Source organism: Vipera berus, assembly GCF_964194415.1.
Source record: "Vipera berus genome assembly, chromosome: 1".
Classification (NCBI taxonomy): Eukaryota; Metazoa; Chordata; class Lepidosauria; order Squamata; family Viperidae; genus Vipera; species Vipera berus.
Genome location: NC_138202.1, coordinates 227,672,393 through 227,685,587, shown reverse-complemented (window position 1 = coordinate 227,685,587; position 13,195 = coordinate 227,672,393). Strand labels below are relative to the sequence as shown.

Genomic DNA, 13,195 nt, shown 5'->3' with positions numbered 1-13,195 from the left:
GTCGGGTGGCTGCTTTAGTCTCCGGCGGGTATTGCCTTCTCTGGTTTTTTTTTTACCGAGATACCCCTTCGGGGGGCGTTTGTTGAACGCGCTGGTCGGGCGTGAGGGCCCCCCCCCCTTGCCTTCTTTGCCTACCGCCCACTCGTTCAGGCGGCGCGGGGCAAACGGCACCTGCTCCTCCAGCCGCCTCCGGCTGTCCCGTGTTTTGTGTGGATGGTCTTGTCGCCTTGTCTCCGGGACTACCCCGGGATGGAGGAAGAGAAGGAAGGAAGGAAGGAAGGAAGGAAGGAAGGAAGGAAGGAAATGAAGGAAGGAAGGAAGGAAGGAAAGGAAGGAAAGGAAGGAAGGAAGGAAGGAAGGAAGGAAGGAAGGAAGGAAATGAAGGAAGGAAGGAAGGAAGGAAGGAAGGAAGGAAGGAAGGAAGGAAGGAAGGAAAGGAAGGAAGGACTTGCATGAATGGATGGATGTGGGGGGGGGAAAGGGAGGGAAGATATGCTAAAAGTGGCTGTCAAGGCTGCCCCCTCCCTTTTAAAAATAGCAGGCTTCCCCTTCCAGGGCGCCTGGAGCTCTTTGCCCCCACATGCCACCTTCTTTCCCTCTGCCCACTGAGGAGAAGCTGGCTGTGAGGTTAAAGCCAGCCTGACTAGCTTGGCTAAGCACTTTTGTACCTTTTGCAAGTAGCAGAAAGCCGGGCAGGAAAGCCAGGCAGGAAAGAAGAGCAGCGCTTGAGTCATCCTCCTTGGGGCTCTCCTCCTTTCCAGCAGGCTTCTACAAAAAGCTCTCCTTGATGCTCAGCGTAAAAAAATAAATAAATAAATAAAAATGGGCAAAGCCTGTGTTTGTGTGTGCAGGCTTTGTCAGCCTTCTCTATGCTCTTGCATGGACGCAGGCAGGCAGAGAGACCCACATTCGAGGATCGGTTCTTTGCCACTGGCCCTTCAACCCACATTTGGCTTGGTTGGGATTCTTTTTATCTTTGAAATTAAGCTGGGCAGAATACTGGAGGATTACAGGACTTCCAGTTGATTGTCGGCCCTACCCCACAACTCATCCCATTCCCCCCCCAAACACACACATGCACAACAATGTCTTCTGAATTCCCTTTGCCTCATTACCTGGCCTTTTTCAAGTTCTCAAGTAGTGTTTTGTGGGGGTGTGGGGGTGTGTGCGCACATGTGGAAGAGATACTGGTAACCATGATCCTGCTACTCCCAGAAAACAGCACCTGCCACTGTTGAAACTGGCCTCTCTCTTGCTTCCCTTGAAGCTCCCAGTTAAAACTCAGCTTCATGTGTGTGACCATCAGACAGCAAAAGTCTGTAGTTGGCTTGTTGAAAAAATTGAAGATGGTCCCGCCCTTATTTTCTCTTTGTTTTTTGCTGCCCTAGTTTATTTTATTATTTTTTTTAGAAAAAATACTAAACAGAATACAACATTCAAAGATTTCTGTCCTGATTCTGCTATCTATCCCTCATGTGTAGGTGCTCTTAATTATGTCACATTGTTGCCCTCTAAAGTGATGGGGTTATTTTGTGAAGTGAACATCCATGGAGATTCCCCTTGGTTCCCCCTTCCTCTCTCCCCCTTCTTTTTCTTGGTTTTCTTTGAATTACTTTGGGTTACAGGGTGGGGGGTGGGAAGCAAAGCCAGAGGCAGAGAGGACATCTTTTTCTGTTTCTTCTGAGATTTGTGCTCTAAGGTTTGCAGAGTATAGAGCAAAGGCAAGTTGTGTTTTTAGTGCACTGAAGCTCCCTCCTTCAGCTACGTTCCTGGAGCTACTGCAGGTGACAAGTGGTGCCTGGCTCTTTACTGCCTCTGATCTCATTTTACTCACTTTGAATAAAGAACGGGGGGGGGGGGGGATTGAAATATCTGACATGTTTCAAAATGGTGCTGAAAGGCCAGCTTCTGTATAAATGAAGATTGACCTGAGAGAAGTGGGGGGGGGGAGAGAAAGAGAGCGAGAGAGCACTGGGGCCCTCCGAATATGTTGGGGCAACAACTGGAAGAATTCCCAACTAGCTGTGTTCTTGGGATATCCACCACGATGGATTTCATCCGGTTTCTCTGCTGCACGAAGAAAACGCTTTCATTTCATTTCCCTCACATTCTGGTGCTCTCATTCTTTTTTGTTCTCTTGGAAGTACAAGAAAATGATGTCCTCTTTACTGTTTGCTCAACAGGATCCTCTTTGACTAGCCAAGATTTTCCTTTGCCCTCCTGTTGACGCCACTTAATAACCTTGCTATGTGTCCAGCATTTCAGCTCTTTGGCTACAGATTTTGTGTGTGTGTGTATGTGTGTGTGTGTGTGTGTGTGTGTGTAAAGTTGGATGGAAAAGAAATGTATGTATTTGCATGTTTTAGCAAGTCAGACTGTTATGATCTGGTTGCTAACAGCTGCTTATGCCACCAGTTTTGCCAGCTTGGAAAGGAGCTCTGAGATCGGTTTCCCAAGAAAAAATGTTACAGACCAGTTAAATGGGCTCATCCAATGATATCAGTGCCATTCCTATTTTATTAAATGCTGAAGGAGGTTAGTGGGAAAAGTTAAAAGTCTTTGTACACTTTTTTTCAGCTACCGTTGAGGACTTAAACCTCTGATTCTTTCTTTAAATGCATCATGATTGGCATTTGACACTTGTTATTTTAGTTTTTTTTTAATCTTACTATCATGTATGAACATCTGTATACAGATTCATACTTAATCGGCACTGATCGAATATATGTGGCTCATAGATAAAGGGGATTTTATTTCATGGTGACGAGTACCACTAGGAGCAGTTTTGTAAGAGTTAAGATTAGCCTGTGTCACTTTAGAGCAGACATGTCAAACACAAGGCCCGGGGGCCGGATCCGGCCCGCAAAATGGTTTCATGTGGCCCCCGAAGCCATCCTAGAAACAGTGAGGGAACAGCCCCCACTGCCTTGGCCCTGGCCTAGAGACCCTCCTTCTACCAGAGACCCTCAGATCTGTCCCACTCCTGCCCAGGCCCCCATAGGCACCCTTGATGCGAACGATGTAGAGCTGGCCATGCCCACCCAGTAGGCCATACGCACTCTAGCCACGCCCACCCAGTAGGCCACGCCCACCCAGGCCACACCCACCCGGCCTCTTGAGGGCAACCACAATGCTGATGCAGCCCTCAATGAAATTGAGTTTGACACCTCTGCTTTAGAGGGAAAAAATGTTCCAGTACATTTGGATGTAGTAGTGGACCAGACAACAGGTAGAAGAATAAGACAGTGGAAGCACAAGCTGTGACATTTGACTTTTTCTTCCTCATCATTTTATGCTCTCAAGCATTATAGCTCTGGGGTCTAAATTGAGCAAAATGTAAATCTGTGATTGGAATTAGACTGCTTACAGAATGACAGGAAAAAAAAATAGCCATCACCTAGTAACAGATCAGTCTTAGTTTTCTAAATATGTAAAAATCCTAATTATAACAGAACACAGGAACTCTATTTTAACTGTACTATGCAGAAGAAATAATCAGCTTTTTTTACTGATAGTTTGAATACTGAATAATCTGAAAGGTAGCATTTCTATGGAGAAATATGATGGTATGCTGCTTGTAATGTTCCTCTAATTTTCAAAATTATATATATATATATATATATATATATATATATATATATATATGCGTTAAAATCCATATTTTAACAATTGTATATAATTTCCTAATAAGCATTTTTAAAAAGATTATTATATTTAAGGCTCCTTTCAATATATTTTTATAGGAAAGACCTACAGGAATTGATGTTCCATCTATTTACGTTACTTTAATAAGCGCCTTCAAACTGAAAAAAAAACAATACTAGTACATTTAACTAAGCAAACATTGGGAATACTTTTCAAAACTTACTCCTATAACTTAATTGTTTCTGATAGGAAAAGGTTTTTGCATGTTTTAGTGTAATTCACCATGTGTTTTCTTGATACCACTCCATACTCCATACCATACATATGATTTAAAGTTGAAATATGATCATCATCATAGCAGCCCCAAATTAGGGAGGGTTATACATCATCGTACTAAAACCCAAAATGAAAAAAAAAGGTAAATGTAAGAAAACCTCCTCTATAACTTTACCTCTGTCGCACTAATAACATATGCTCTACTGGCTAATTATAAAGAACAGGGGAGGAATTAAGGTTAGAAGAGTGCAGCTTCACTTTCAGTAATTAATAGGTTCTTAATATGTGCAAGAAGCTGAAAAGTAGCACATCACTTGAAAGAAAGGGGCAAGAATTACTTCTTGTGATTAAATGGGGAATACTGTAGAAAAGCATTTGCTGCATATTTTTTTTTACTATTTAGAACGATTCTACCGTATGTGTGTTTGGGAGAATATATATTTGTATGAAGGAAGGAGATCTATAGTCTGGCAAAAAAAGAAGAAAGATTCAACAGTTATGTGGCTGCTTTGCTTATATGCTTTTGAGATTGGCAGAAAAGATCTACAGTTAGTGACTGCAGAGATCCAGAGCCTGGGAGAACATCTTAATTTCCTTCCTCATTAGCATATTCACTGAAAGGTTTTAGTTGAATCACTAGCTTAGCTTCCCTGATTAAAAAAAAAGCTGCACTTTGCACTTTAAATTTAAAGAGCTAATAGGACAATGATTACATATTAAGATGATACAGTCTAAAGAATCTCTCCCCCCCCCCTTGGTTGCAAGGGTGTGCCTGTGGGTCTTTTGACATTTGTTCTGCCAATCTTAGATCATTATGGCACAAGTCAAGTCATTTATTAAACAATATCCTCTTCTGTTCTTCACTTATCAAAATGTCATATCCCAAAACCCTGGATCAGGAATGCTTAACCCTTTAATATCTCAAGTCTCATCCACTTGGGTAAGGAATTGGGTCCTCCCATGTCAACATTTCCCCAAGAAAATAATGTTTATGTTTCACGATTTATATATGTATTATGTATTGAAAAATTTAAAGACTTGATTAAAGTTCCAAGGATTTAACACTGTTTACTACTAGGATAGTTTCTGAATCGCATTATGAAATGTGGAACACCATTTAAAAACCTTGGCACAGTTATCGCGTGATAATCCTCCTCTCCTGATTTTATTCCAACTAATATAGATGGAGAATTCTTACCTTATTATTTATCAAATAAAAAAGAAAATGCATAGGGTTTTCATTTCTCTAGATGTGAGTTAAGAAGGTATGTTGTATAAACCCCAAGGCTAGGTGTTATCTAAAATCCCCAGTGAAGCCTAAAAATCAAAATCACTTACTGAGTTTTGCGAACCCCAAATATTAACCTTTGAACATAAATACTCTCTTTGAAATTTTCCACATCTGTCCTAGTTCCCTTTCCCTTTTTACACTCTTCAGTATTTAGGATATATATTTTTTTACAACTAAAGGGAAAAATGTGATGCCATTTTATAAGTACCTAGTTTTCTCTGGGTTTATTATATTAAAATGAACATACTGGCATCTTATTAATAAAGCTCACCAGTAACTGTGACTATTCAGCAAAATGTTTGCATGAGTTTATCTACTTAGATGGCACATACTTCCAAAGAAACATGAATGTATTTATTTTAACACTTCACTTCTTTGAAAAATACCTTGGGGGGGGGGATATACATGCTAGCCAGGTAGCTTAATTTCATTGCTAAGAGTGATGCTACAGCAGAGTCCAACCTGTGACCATCTGAAGCACTGCAGAATAAGGAGCTGCTCTTCTCACTATATTTCATCCAACATTTATATTGAGAAGAAGTTCTGTGATTTCATTTGTTGTGTCCGCTGTTCATTGCTGCTAGCATGTCCATTTCAATATACCGTACACCTAGCATGCTGAGCTGACTACTTATAGTTGTACGTGCTGAGGCTGTAAGGATAAGAAATGTTGCCATCTCTATCTAAACTATCAATTGGCTTTATAGCCATATTTCCTTAATTATTAATTTTTAGAGAAAGTATCCATCCTAGAAAAACTGCCCCTGATATGGAAACATCTTGGGTGAAATCAGCGTATTCATCTTCTCTGGCTTTTGGGATTATCAGAAGCATTTCGATCATGAGTTACTATTACATAAAAAGTGCTCATTAGTTTTTTTGTCCTTAATCTGAGCATATGGGAGGGGTAGTTTTGACTGCTGATTATCAGATCAGAAATCCTGTGAGAGAATTAGTGACTTCCAATAAATCTAGGATTCTGTGAAAACAGCTATGGGAATTACTAATAGTTTATGCAGTCTATCACTGTGCATAGTGTACACAAAATTGTTCCTAGTTTCAAGAGCTTAGGAACTAAAATTAGTCACAAGGAAACACCATGTACCATAAGAGTATGCAGGAATTAGTTAGACATAATATTGAGACTAATTGGCCTAAAACCAATAGCAATTTATAGTGCAGACATTTCAAGCCCTGCTAGTTTCTAAGACAACAAACATAGCTGCTCTGGAAGTAAGTCCACCAAAAATTCCTAGCATGCAAAAATCCTTCCTAGCATGCTTACACATCAATAGTTTGGAAAAACAATAGTCAATCACATTCCATTTTCAAGATTCTCTATACTCAAATTCTTTGGAGGAAATTTTTATTCATCACAAACAAGCAGGAGAGCAATAATTTGCAAGCTTGTCTTTATCAAGTCAGTGAAATAATTCTGAAATTATCTGAAAGACTAAGCATTATATTTTAATAGCGACTATTTAAGGAAAAAGCAGAGACATCACCCTGTCAACAAAAGTGTGTATAGTCAAGGCTATGGTCTTCCCAGTTGCAATGTATGGCAGTGAAAGCTGGACCATAAGAAAGGCTGAGCACCAAAGAATTGAGGCCTTTGAACTATGGTGCTGGAGAAGACTCTTGCGAGTCCCTTGGACTGCAAGGCGATCAAACCGGTCAGTCCTAGTGGAGATCAACCCTGACTGCTCTTTAGAAGGCCAGATCCTGAAGCTAAAACTCAAATACTTTGGCCACCTAATGAGAAGGAAGAACTGGTTTAGGAACATCAACAGTTATTTACCAGTGAAGGAATAATAATGAATAGTCATTGTATTTTGTTATGATTTATTAAGGATTGGCACTTTCTCCCTTAAAGCAATGGAATCTTTGTTTAGAGAGAAGCATTAAATTTACCAAAATGTACTGCATACAGTAGAAGGGAAATGAAAATAAAATAATTCAAATTAGATACTTGGCATGAATTCTCTACTGTTCCTTTAAAAAGTTGTGTGTGCCCGAAATAGAAATAATTATCTTTTACCTTGTACTACTAGCCCACAAGATAGGATACAAAACAACTTTAGGTAATATGATACTTCCACTGCCAAGCTTCATATAACAAGAAATGAAATGCAGGGGAGTAAATACCTTTCTTTAACCAGAAAGATTTAGAACTAGACACACACGTATGTGCTGTAACTTAAGATTTTAGTTTTAAAGAGTGCTTTTTTATATACATTCTGCTTGCTGCTATCACTTGGTCAAAATAATTACTAGAACTACAACAACTAAAGGTTCCCTACTATGCTTAATGCCTATTCATATATATGGGTGGAAAAGGCCCCATGCATTGTATTTTCATTGCGTGTAGAATAATGATTCTCATACTGTGAGGCTGTTTTCCTAAATGGGATTCGAGTAAGTACAGAGCAAATGAGGGAGGAAAAAGAAGGTTCATTTTTCTGTTGCTGTTTGGGTAGGGACTTGCCAAAACTAAGAGCAGCTATTGAGTATATAGACTGCTGTAAATAAAAAAAAAATAGCAGATGGTTTGTATTTCTAGGAGCAGCCTAGAGAGGAACGAAAATGCGTAAGCAAATAAATTCTTATGTATAAGAATTTTACTTTTTTATTTTAAGCATTTTCTCCTAAAGTTTCTAAATGCCAATGCTAATATAGTAGTGGCATAGAATTCATCTTCATAATATAATCTCGTTCTGTTAACTGAAGAGCACTGAGAACTGAATTGCTCCTTTTGTCTGTGTATGTATTTTTTTTAATCTCAGACTATTCTTCTGCTACTTTAATTTGTTCACAATATTTTCCCTTGATTGATTGGATGACACAGTTTTTATCTATTTTTCCAAGTCGCCCCAGCTTTGACTGACAAGAGGTAAAGTGCAAAAACAAAGTTAACCTTAATTTTGTTATATAAAAAAGCTTTATTTTTTTACTTACCTTCTAATCTAGATGAATGTTTTGATAAGCAGCTTCCAGACAAATTACAAATTATTTTACTGTGATTTTGATCTATTAAAGTGACACTTATCAGTTTTCTACAGATAGACTGAATCATGAATGAAGATTGACAAACTCATTTTTAATACAGGAAGAATGGAGCTGTCAGCTATCCCACTTACAAATCTTCAGAATTCTTTTTAATGACCAGATAAATGTGTACAACATGCATTGAAAACTTGGATGTGGGATTGCTAGTATTTTGTTTTAATTTATTTTAGATAGAATGGAGGGGCTAAACAGGGACTTCCTCCAGGATCTGCGGTTGCTCGATGCAGTGTACTTATAGAATTAATTTTTTTGAACCTTTTTCTTGGTCTCTTGAAAGGAGAGCATGGATCGATTACTGCCTGTTCTGCAGAAATGGAGATGGTTACACTTTAGATTTATAAAATGATTTGGAGGGATTGAAACATGAAAACAGTGTTATGTGGAAGTGCTTTGTTCATAAGTCTCTATTTTGCACCCTTTTTTGATCACTACGGTATAAAAAAAGATGCTGAGACTCTTTAAAAACAGTGCAGAGAAGAGTAACAAAAATGATTAAGGGGCTGGTGGCTAAAACATAGGAAGAATGGTTGCAGAAATTGGGTATATCTAGTTTAATGAAAAGGACTAGGTGTGACATGATCACAGTGTTCCATATCTAAGGGGCTGCCACAAAGAAGAGGGGCTCAGCTTATTCTTCAAATCACTTGAGGCAGGACAAGAAGCAATAGATGGAAACTAATCAATGAGAGAACCAACCTAGCAATAAGGAGAAATTTCATGGCAGTGAGAACAATTAATCAGTGGAAAGACTTGCCTCCAGAAGTTGTGGGTGCTCCAACACTGGAGGTTTTTAAGAAGAAACTGGACAACCATTTGGTTAAAATATTACAGGGTTTCCTGGTTGAGCAGGGGGGCTGGACTAGAAGACCTCCAAGGTCCCTTCCAACTCTGTTATTCTTTTAGTTAATAGAAGACTAATAATTCCACTCCTTTCTCTCCTAGTTGCCAGGTGCACTTATAGGCTAGAATCATGGCTATATAACTTCTATACAATACACAAATGAATGTGCCATTTTAGTCCCCTTCCCTGTGCCTTTCCCATAAAGTTAACAACTATCTTGGAGAGGTCACATTATGAAAGTACACACACAAATCCTGCAGTATAACTGACTGTTTGAGTCTATTGTATAGGATATTTTATTTTTAAATAAAACCATTTTAGGCACTATTTGTAGCTAGGCATAATGCCGATTTTGGGACCATGCTATTTAAATTGGATTTCTTGAAAGTGGAAGTATTGAGAATCTACCTAGTACAAATCTTGCAGAAGGAAAGAACAATATTCTTGCCTTTAATGGGTCTTAGATCCCTTATTGTTCCACTTATCCCATGTTTTTTAAGTCCAAATGTGAATGTGTGCTCCAGCTGAATACTGATGTCCTTCCTATATAGCACTCGTAGACATAGCATATTGGGATACTTATTGACCAAGCCACATGTAGCATTTGATCTCTGTACTGTTCATTGCACTTCATTTGTTTGCTGTGGAAGAGAAATTAACCTTTACTTGCTTTCTTTAATAAATTTAGTAAACAGGGAGATGATCTGTGGAAACAGAAAAAAGAAACTCATGTTGCCATGGCAATTGGTTCTTTTTTTTTCTTTTGTCAACTCTAGAGGGATGGGTGGCTCTCCCCCCCCCTTTTTTCCTTTTTAAAGGAAGACCAAATTGAAAACTGGCATTTAACTAAGATTAGAAATGCAAACAAATAAGGACCTGATCATATGCCATATGATGATACTAGTAAACCTGAGTATTTTTACAATAAGTTTCTTATTTAAAGCCTCTGTCACAGGCTGCCTCATTTTACAGGTAGAAATACTTACCCAACATTTAACCCTCTAACACTTGATTCATTTGTGTTGATTAGTTGTATATTAAAATTATAAATGTTCCAGTTGGTTTGGTAGAAATAGCCATAGCACTTAGGCTTATACATTGCTTCATAGTGCTTTACAGCCCTCTCTAAGCAGTTTACAGAGGCAGCATATTATCCCCAACAATTTGGGTCCTCATTTTACCGACTTCAGAAGGATGGAAGGCTGAGTCAACCTTGTGGTCCTAAACCGAAGAAACAAAGGCATATACCGGTATTTATTTATTTTTATTTAATCACATTTGTATAGCTGCCCATCTCATGTAGTGACTCTGGGAAATAAAAAACACATACAACTGTTAAAGCAGCCAATTTAAATTAAAATAAACACAAGAAACAAACAAGTAAAAAAACAAAACGACAGGAAAACATAGTTCATTTCATTGACTATCATATAACCATCTAAGAGGCTTCATTCCACCATGGGATCCCCAAGCTCATTGATAAAACAATGTTTTAAAGGCCAAAAGGGTTGGGGCCAAGCTCACTTTGGGGGAAGTGATATTTCACAGGGGTGGGGGGGGATTACATCAGAACAGGCTTTCTTGCTAGATGCCAACACACAAAATTCCATAGCTGGTGATACCTCCACACATCTCTCCTGCCAGACCAGAAGCGTTGGGTTAATGGAATCAGGGAAAGGCAATCCCATGCCCTGTAGGGCTTTAAAGGTTATAACCAACACCTTGAATTGAACCTGCAAACTTGAGTCAAGGAGCTCAAAAAGGGAGGTCACTATGCAGCAGGGAAGCTGGTACAGTAGCAATGATCCCAATTGATCCCTAGAGCCCAAGAAGATCTCACATCTAGTTGCTGAAATCTAAATGCCTGAAAACCATCAGATTCCCAAATAGCATTCATCCACACTTCCACCCTCACCCTGGATTCTCAGCTTATTCTATGCCTGACACCCAGATGGGCACATTTCCAAAAGAGGAACTACCCTCTCTTTCTGGATCCAGCTAGGTACATCTCAGGTCACCCCTTTCATATGTGATCAAATCACAAATGAGAGAGGATTTATTAGAAATTGAGCTGGCATTTAGCAGCAGCAACAGAAAACCAGGGCCTCTTTAGGTATGCTGTTCAGGAAATGGGAATGGATCCCGGGACTGGAACAAATCACCAATATAAAGCACTGGGATCATGCTCCCTGAGGATCACCCACACCCTAACTTCCTGCCATATCTCCCCATATCAGTTACCACCAAAATGCACTGCCCCAATATTCCCCAACCCAGATCTCCTGATGCCCCACATTTCACCACCAAAACCATACATATAATAGGGAAAGAATCTGAATCCCCGGGCACTTTAGTACTCAATCTCAGTGCCAGGGAAACAAAGACAACAAACACATTATAACCTATCAGTCAGTCACCCCCACACACGCCGGTCTCATAGGCTGGCTAAGAGACACCATCCATATCATTCAGAAGGCCCCACTACTGCTCCCAACCACTCTCAGCCCCCATCATCTACAACCCCCATTCTGCCTACCATCCCAGGCCGTCCAGATACAATGTAAATCCAGGCTATGATGTCTGATCACCCAAAAGGACGTACTATTGTTTCTTGTGCATCTGGTGATGAAGAAGACAAGATGGCTCCTGCAGCGACCTGTGGTGGCTTCACCACAAGTCCTCTAAAGTTTCTTAGTTTAGCCTCCCAAATTCATAATCATCTGATTCCCATAAACAGGAAGCAAAGTTGTCCTCTAAAGCTCCTCCCCTGACCCCCAGGGAAGCTACTTGAGAGCTGGTGTGTGATTGGATAGCATTGCTGCCAAGCGGAGGAGAGCAGTCACGGCACCGGCGGAGATCATCTGGCATTCATCTGAAGGGATCATACTGTAGAACTGAAGGCAGAGTTGCAAGTATAATTTTGATCTCCATGTCAACATTTTATCTTGCTGCTTTCTGTTTTGAGGAAATTATACTACAGCAGGATTACCAAACAAAAGAGGGCTAATCACTTTGTTTCTTCTATAGCTGCATTTACAAAATTACTTTACTGAAAAGTTATTGCCAGAAGAAAACAGAGAAGGCTATAATATGTCTGTGAGGCACTTTATACCCAATACACAGAGATAACAAGCCAACTGCACGATCGTTTTCTAAACTTTTCTAAACAGAGGTATATATTATATAGTTGTTCTGAAATGAACTTCTATAACATGAGGGTTTTATAATGTTTAACAAAGAAATGAACATCATTTCACTTGATTGATATATACATAACTACAGTTGGAAAAAAAAACAAAAAAAAAATGATGTAAGGCAAATGTAAAGGGGTCAAAAATGTTTTCTGCATATTTAAAATGACAGAACAGAAAACACCCCAGAGAGGCAAAGCTAAAGTAAGCTTCATTAATGCTCAAGGGTCAAACTTGCAGTGTCACGTGACGTATTGTGACGTATCGCAAGTTTTTTTTGCATTGCCAGAGCTGGGGTGGGCGTGGCCTCCGCATGATGGCAGTTTGACACCCCTGCTCTAGGATGAATCAGTACTTTCCCTAAATTTGCATGCATGATTTGAGACTGTTAGCCGGGGGGGGGGGGGGAATGTTCCCATTTTCTTCTTTGAATTGGCAGTTCCATTTTAGAAGATTGAATATTTAGTGGGAAGTTTTAACAGATATAATTGTAAAGAGAAACAGAGCCCTGTGTTTTAAATCTCCCCTTTCCTCCAAAACTGCTCACGGTAGGATTGCAACCTGTTCTCAATAAGTAGAAACTGTTCCTCTTTTTTTTTATTAAACTGCAGTCTCTCTCTCTCTCTCTTTTTTTTTACAAATCAATTAGAAACGCAATTTGTTCCATGTATTTGTTCATTGAGGTTCAACATGGAAAAGGGAGACATTGAAATTTTAATTTAGACCTATGGGAAAGATTATGGACAGTACTGTTAGACATACTACTACTTCCAGATAACTTCATTTTACCTGTCACAGTAGCTAAGCTTTTGGCTGGCCAGAAAAAAAAGCTGAAATAATGATGATGATTTCATGAAGGGTATATGGCAGAGGGCTTTTGCAGAA

At 39.4% G+C, this 13,195-nt stretch overlaps 1 protein-coding gene across 1 annotated transcript in view; it reads left to right on the top strand.

Annotated features, from left to right (window-relative positions):
* CSMD1 (CUB and Sushi multiple domains 1) overlaps nt 1–13,195 on the top strand; it is a gene marked incomplete at its 5' end in the record, with an annotated part of 1,150,904 nt that overhangs the window by 203 nt on the left and 1,137,506 nt on the right. The window lies entirely within an intron of this gene.